This window comes from Brassica oleracea, chromosome C2, assembly GCF_000695525.1.
Source record: "Brassica oleracea var. oleracea cultivar TO1000 chromosome C2, BOL, whole genome shotgun sequence".
NCBI classification, from domain to species: Eukaryota; Viridiplantae; Streptophyta; class Magnoliopsida; order Brassicales; family Brassicaceae; genus Brassica; species Brassica oleracea.
Window position 1 is genome coordinate 28,175,331 of NC_027749.1, and position 7,589 is coordinate 28,182,919.

A 7,589-nucleotide genomic window follows, 5' to 3' on the forward strand; every position below is an offset into this window, starting at 1 on the left:
CACGAACGTGGAGTTCTCAGGTAATTAGAAGTTTGGTGGACCCACAAGAAGCAAACATCATCGAAAGAATATCATTGAGTAGTAACTCAAGTGGTGGATAGGAATGGATGACATTTTACTAATAATGAAAAATACACGGTAAAGTCGGGATATCAAGTAGAACGAGTTTACCCAGATAGGGAAAAACCATTAGTACTTTTTGGATCCAATGTGGATATATTGAAAGCGTTTTTTGGAAGGTGCGATGTCCACCAAAAATGAAAGATTTCTTATGGTAATTGCTCTCAGGATGTATAGCGGTAAAGAAAAATCTGAAGGCGAGAGGGATGCAAGGGGATATATCTTGCGATAGATGTGGAACTCCAGAAGAACCAACAAATCATGTGTTTTTTGAATGTCCACCAGCGAGAAAGGTTTGGGAACTCTTAAAGATACCATCAAACCCGGCTAGCTTCCCCACTGGTTCTCTCTTTACAAATATGGATCATCTTTTTTGGAGAGTACTGCCACGAATGGATGATCATCATTTTGCATGGATTTTATGGTATATTTGAAAAGGGAGGAAAAACAAAGTGTTTAGTAATATTGACATTGATCTCAGTGAAACGCTAAGAATAGCAGAAATAGAGTTCACACTATGAACTGAAGCACAACTACTAAACACACAACGGGCAGCACAGTCAGTCGATGTGAGGAATTTACAATCCATTTAGGGGCGATGGTGTTTCACAGATGGCTCATGGAAAGATAATGATATTTATTCAGGACAGGGTTGGTATAGTACCCTTGAGAGTTCGATGGTCTGATGGGAGCAAGAAATGTTAGGGAATCTTTATCACCTCTCCATGCGAAGATAGATGCATTAATATGGGCGATGGAGTGTATGAGGAATCTTCATCAATTTCAGGTCAAGTTTACTGCGTATTGTTCCCAACTGGTGAAGATGGTTTCGGAACCAGAAGAATGACCAGCATTTGAAGTGTATATGGAAGATATAAAATTTTTGAAGGCAAGTTTTAGCAACTCAGAAATCATTCATGTACCTCGAACGGAGAATTCAAGGGTGGATAGTCTAGCACGCAGTGCCAGGAAACAAACATCTTTTGTCGTTCACATGGATGCAGAGTTACCAGTTTGGTTAACATAGTCAATATGAGTCTGTATTTGATGACAAAAAAAGACTAATATATAAAGTTGTGGGAGTAAATCAATTCATAGAAATGTCGTAACAATAAAACATAACCCATAATTTATATTATGAAGTATTATTTCTATTCTATGTTTTCCTAGTAGAATATAGCAAAAAATAGTACATCATACTAGTTACTGTTTATCTTCTCCAAATATGCACATTCGTATATGTTCATACGTTTTCTCTGCTTCCTAAATTACCTATCGCGTCATCGACCTCTGTCTATAACCGATGCAACAACACTACCTTGCAAATATTGATGAGTTTAGATTTTGGGAACATTACTTAAACAACAAACGAATTAAGTAATATGGCTAGAAGCATATAAAACTTTTTCTATATTACTAACATGTTTTTAATATCAAGCATGTCCTTCTAATTACTTTTTTGTGACAAAAATACGTAATTACAAGAATGCCATTACTTTTTAATTCACATAATAAAAAAATTCTGACGCCACATAGGGAATCGCTGCCGTGTATTAATGAACTCATAAAGCATTACGGCTGTATTGACGGCTGAGTTAATATACTATACGACTGATTTACAGAAACCTAGCTGATTTATGAGCAACCGACTGAGTTAAGAATACAAGTTACAACTGATTTTTACATTGGTTGGCTGATTTGTCAAAAAATTGGCTAAGTTGTAGAATCGACATGGCTGGGTTATGTTTTTCCGGCTGAGTTATGATCAAACAACCAACTGAGTTATTAAATGGACGGCTTACTTATGGTAGGCAGTTATGGCTGATTTATGTATAATCAGCGTAAATCAGCCGTAATGATCTGTATGAACTGTAAACTCCACCTAATTACGTCTGATTTATTAGGAAAATATTAATTACTACAATAGGCTTCATTTGACGGCTGATTTATTTGACGATACATATGACTTAATATTTTCCAGCTTATTTACACCCTTCTATGGCCTAGCTCCAGACCCGATTTTTTTTTGTTTTAATTACTAAATAGTATTCACGTTGCGACTGTCTTACATTTATACTTGATGGCTGATTTATTTAAACTGATTTACGTGTTCGATTGGGGGCTTAGTTGCTATTTAATAATAAAAAAATGACATCAGCTCCGATTTTCTTCTTCTTCTCCTCGTCTCCAGAGATCTCATGGATCCGGTAATTATTTTTAAAACCTCTTTCACAGACTATTCTATGTTTTTCTTTCTTTATGGATCCAATAATTATTTTTAAAACCTCTTTAACAGACTATTCTATGTTTTGCTTGAGGATAAGAAAAATGGTAGTCTGTGAGAGTTAATATACCATAGATTTTACCACATTTAAACCATGGTACATGATCATTTTAGAGTCTAGTATATGTATTTGGAGTCTATTTTAGAGTCTTTTCTGATCTAGGTATGTTTTGGACCAATATGGAGATTATGGAGCATTTTGGAGATAAAGATTAAAGAAACACATAGTTGTTCAAGAAACCAGCCATAGTCGATATTCAGACAGAGTGTCGATCGACACTACACCTTTGGTGTTGCTCGACACTGATGCCAGAAGACGGGCCGGGTCTATTTGAAGACCGACTTGGGCCAAAAGTCAATACAAATTACCAGAATTCCTTTGGCCGACTTTATACCTAGTTTATATAGTTTTCTAAGCCATTGTTGACGGTTACGCTTTCTAAGCATTCTTTTGTTCATAGTTTTAGGTTAGGAGAGAAGAGAGGAACTCCTTCAGAGTCCTCTTGGAACTCCATTGGTTTTGGTTTTATTTATTTTATATCTATTCATTCTATGATTTCTATGACAAGTATCATGTCTGAGTAGATCCCCTGTTAGGTTTCAGTTCTCTAGGATTTTGAATGAACTTTTGAATTATAGAACTGCTAGGGTGATTTAATAGGATCCTTCACAAAATTGTGCTTACTACTTGTGTTCTATAGTAGCTAACTGAAACCCTGAACTTAGGATTATAGACAACTACGAGAGTAGGCTCATACCCTTATAATAATTATGCTGAGCTAGATTGTTAGATACATGTGAGAGCTGGTCTAGACATTTAGTGAATATACCGATTAGGTCGTTAATGCTTGTCTAAAGAAGCATCGATCGATACCTAGTCAATAGTCTCGATCGACACTTGATATTTGTTCACATGCGAGAGCTTGAACATATGACTTAGTCATCAGATCAGACTCGCAGCGAGAGCTGGATATCTTACCTTAGTATTCGAGTTCTAGGATCATACCCATAGCATCTATATATCATTGTTCTGATAACCTGATTGAAAACCTAAATCTAGAAACCCCTCTTCCATCATAAACAACACCTTTATTTACTGCTTTCTTATTTATTGCTTTATATATATTTTGACTTGGCTTAATCTGAAACTCAAGTCTATTATGTGAGATATCGAGTCTATATGGATACGATACTCAAGTACTACAATCGATCTCTTATTTGAGAGAGTTGCTCTTGGAGTAATTTGAGCACATCATAAATCTTCTCCTTGGGAAGATCGTACAAACATGCAACAAATTCTTCATGAGTTTAGATCGACATTAGATGAGTGACGGCCGACTCTATTCTTTGGTAAAGTCTCCGGATCTTTTCAACCGACACTCGATTGGTGTCCATCGACACTACTCTTCAGTGTTGACTCTTGGGTGCCAAAATATCAATTATTGGTCAATTTCGGTCCGTCAAAACTCAAAATAATCTGCGACTTTCAGGGCTTGTGACAAGATAGTCACCTTCGTTATGTTTGTTTAACTCTCCAGATCCGTGTTGTTCATCACCTTCTACCAATATTGGCCGGCTAATATTTTTCAACTTGTCATTAACTTGAGATTAAGCCCAAATGTGCATTAGCGTTTACAATGTCATAAAGAGAAAGTCCAATTCTAAAATTACACATCAAAGTTAACAAAATCAAGTGGAATACATGTGTATTCTAAAAACAAATTTCAGAGAATTCGTGGAGGCATAATGTTATCACCACCTCTCATGACGTAACATCACCATCGCTCATCTTCTCCCCACTTCGACACCGAAAGTGCTTGCAAAGGCTCTATTACCAAAACAGGAGTTGTCAACTGTTATATTTGGGTTTAATATGAGCTTCCAACTTAAAACCAATTTGTAATTAGTGGATAGGTCCTAACTTTTTATATATTATTTAAGGTCCTTTTGAATTCCTGATGTGGGATACTCCTCCTCGAAATGATGACTTTTATCAGCCAAAAATCTCGGAACTTTAAGACATTTACACTCGGTCGAGCGAGTTTAATACAACCTTTATACCCGGTCGGAAGAGTTAATCACGACCTTTATACCCGGTTGGAAAAGTTATATTTACTAGGAGTTTAGGGTATTTAGGATCTGGGCTCTGATACCATGTTAGAATTTGGGTTTAATATGAGCTTCCAACTTAAAACCAATTGGTAATTAGTGGATTGGTCCAAATCCTTTATATATTACTTAAGGTCCTTTTGAATTCCCGATGTGGGATACTTATCCTTAATATCAACCTCTAGGTTGCTCCAATTCACATCACTTGAAGGTCTTTCTATTAACATCCCAGAAGATTGAAGATATTTGTCTCAAACACCGATTAAATTAAACCTCAGTAAGTCGGACTTTGAGTATTCGTTAAACCCCCGTCAAAACGCTAAACGCATCCAAAGCTTGAAGCCGCCATACTCTACTCTGAAAGAACTGTTTCACCTTGAATCTTCACACATGGATGGCCATCACTTTGAGGGTTGTGGTGATGAATGGTCAGGTGTGATTGAGCAATTATGTTTGTTTAGGGCCGGCCTTAGGGGTGTCAATTTTTCCGGGAATGCACTTTAGGCTAGTGGTTGCGTAACATGTCCTTCTCACCGGCGTAATGCAAGTTCGATTCTTACCACTTCTCCTTCCTTTCTTTTATCATATTAACTAGGATAAGACATGCGCAGGAGAAATTTATATAAAAATTATTTTAGAAATATTATATGGAAAATAAATTTATATTCTTGATCGAATTCATATTTTGACCCTTATATTTTTTTTTTAACTTTTTGTTAATTAAATAATTTATATATAGATGAGCTGATCCCATTTAAAAAATATTTTAGGTCAAAAAATCATTTAACGCATAAGAACGTTTTTAACGTTTAGGCCGAAGAATTTCAGGTCTACTATTTGGTTACAATGAAACTATGTCAGATCAGTTTTATATCATGGTTTAGAAATTTAAAAGTTAATTATGGTCGTGAGAAATTTACGTTCACGTGTCAATCCTATGTATCTTCAATTTTTTTTGTGTCTCTTTTTCATTTTGGTTATTTCTCGATATAAATATTGATTTTGGAGTTTATTCCTATTTTGTTTGTTTGTTTCGGTCTGAGATTTAGAAAATGTTTAAGATTTAAAATTAATAAAGAGATACAGACTTAGGTTAAGATCCGCACCTTTTGCAGAACAAATATTTTATATTTATTAATTATTTTATGTTTTATGCATAAAATGAAATAATAAAATAATAAGTATATACACTAAATAAATAAGAAATTAGTTAATATTATGTAATAAATTAGTGTGTGCATATAAATCAAACGATCATTTTTGTTTATTCGCAATTATTTTATGGTAAATAAACAAAACAATCAATCTTATCTTTCGTATATGATATATAATTAAATTTAATTGATATTAACATAGATATATAGTATATTTTAATATGGATATTTATTAAAAAAGGTTTCTACTTATATGATTTTATGATTATTTGCATATTTGTGTAACAAAATTTTACACCAACGATATTTTTTTAATGTGGGATGTTTAGTAGTTTCAATAATTTATATTCATTTAAAAAAATAATGAAGATTTCAAAATTAAAATATTAACTTTTCAATATATGTTTAATGCAAATATCAAAATATAAGTATATATTTTGTTATGATGTATATTTTAATTTAAATGATATGAAATATATATATATATATATATATATATATATATTAACATAAAAACCTATTAAAATTATTAAAATAAAATTATTTATTCATATGGTCTTATAATAATTATATCTTAATATAGAAAATAAATTTAAACCTTGATCACAAAAGTTTATATGAGACTTTTAACAGTTTTAGTAATTTGTACTTGTTTTGAAAAAATCAAAATACAACATATACAAAAATATCTAGATTTTTTTAATTTGATTAATGTAATGGTGTTATTTATTTTAATAATAAAGAAATAAATGAAAATGATAAAAAGTATAAAGATTGTTATCAAATCTTTATTATTTAAAATTATTAATTGCCATATATATTTTAATCACATTAGGTAATTCCTTAGGTTTCATTTAAAAAAAAAATAGATAACATTATATTATAGAAATATGTGACAACACTATATTAAACTATGGTTTATATTAGTTGCTCTAGAATTCTTAGAAATAGGATTTAGAAAGCATTTAGAAATGCCACATAGGATGAGATTTTTTTTTAATTAATACAAAATTAGGGTTCTAATTTTCTTAAAGATCTTCAATTAATATATTGGGGATAAAAATTAAGATTTGATTCTATCAAGACGATCTGGTTACCTATTAAAGATATTATTTTATTATACATAGCATTTTAATTCATATATTATTAGGTAGATAATTTAATTAAACAAAAAAAAAATTTGTTTTATTATTAGTTGGCATTTATTTTCTCAAAGTCTTTTCTATATCTTTGGATGGACATTTGCTCTAATAGTCATGCGCACAAGATACTATATATCAATTATTTTAAATTATCAGCTAATTCTTATTTCTTGTGTCGTTGTTGATTTTTTTTTTTGGTAAAATCATTGTTGATTATTTTGTTGGAATATCTTGCTCTGCCATGTAAGCCTTCGTTATTTTGTAAGGTTTTATAATCTTTTTTCAAAATGACATTTGAACAAACATAAAATTGTCATAAGGTTTTCATTTTTAAAATTGATGAAAATTTATTTTCATTTAATAATGTTATGATATTTTATACTTTATTTTTTCAAAAAATATGTTTTAATAATTTTGTATTATTTACTAAATTTTAAATATAAAAATAAAGAATTATTTAGGATGAAGGGGCATCATTTTTTTTATGCCTTATAGACCGGACAGACACTGTGTTTTGTTGAGTCAAGATAATGATAATGAAACATATCTTCTTCAAGTTTGTGTGTATTCATTAAGAGGTTAAAAAATGGCTTATTTGCCAAGTAACAAAAAAAAAATAGAAACTAGATTTGTAGAGAGAAGGAAGATAAAGTAGGAGAGAGGGAGAGATTTTGGTTAGTTAGTGAATTTATGTTTTTTTGTATGGTTAGTAAGCCTAATTTCTCTTAAAAAACATACTAAGAAATAAGACTTCAGTGGAGAGAGAGGGGAAGACTTATT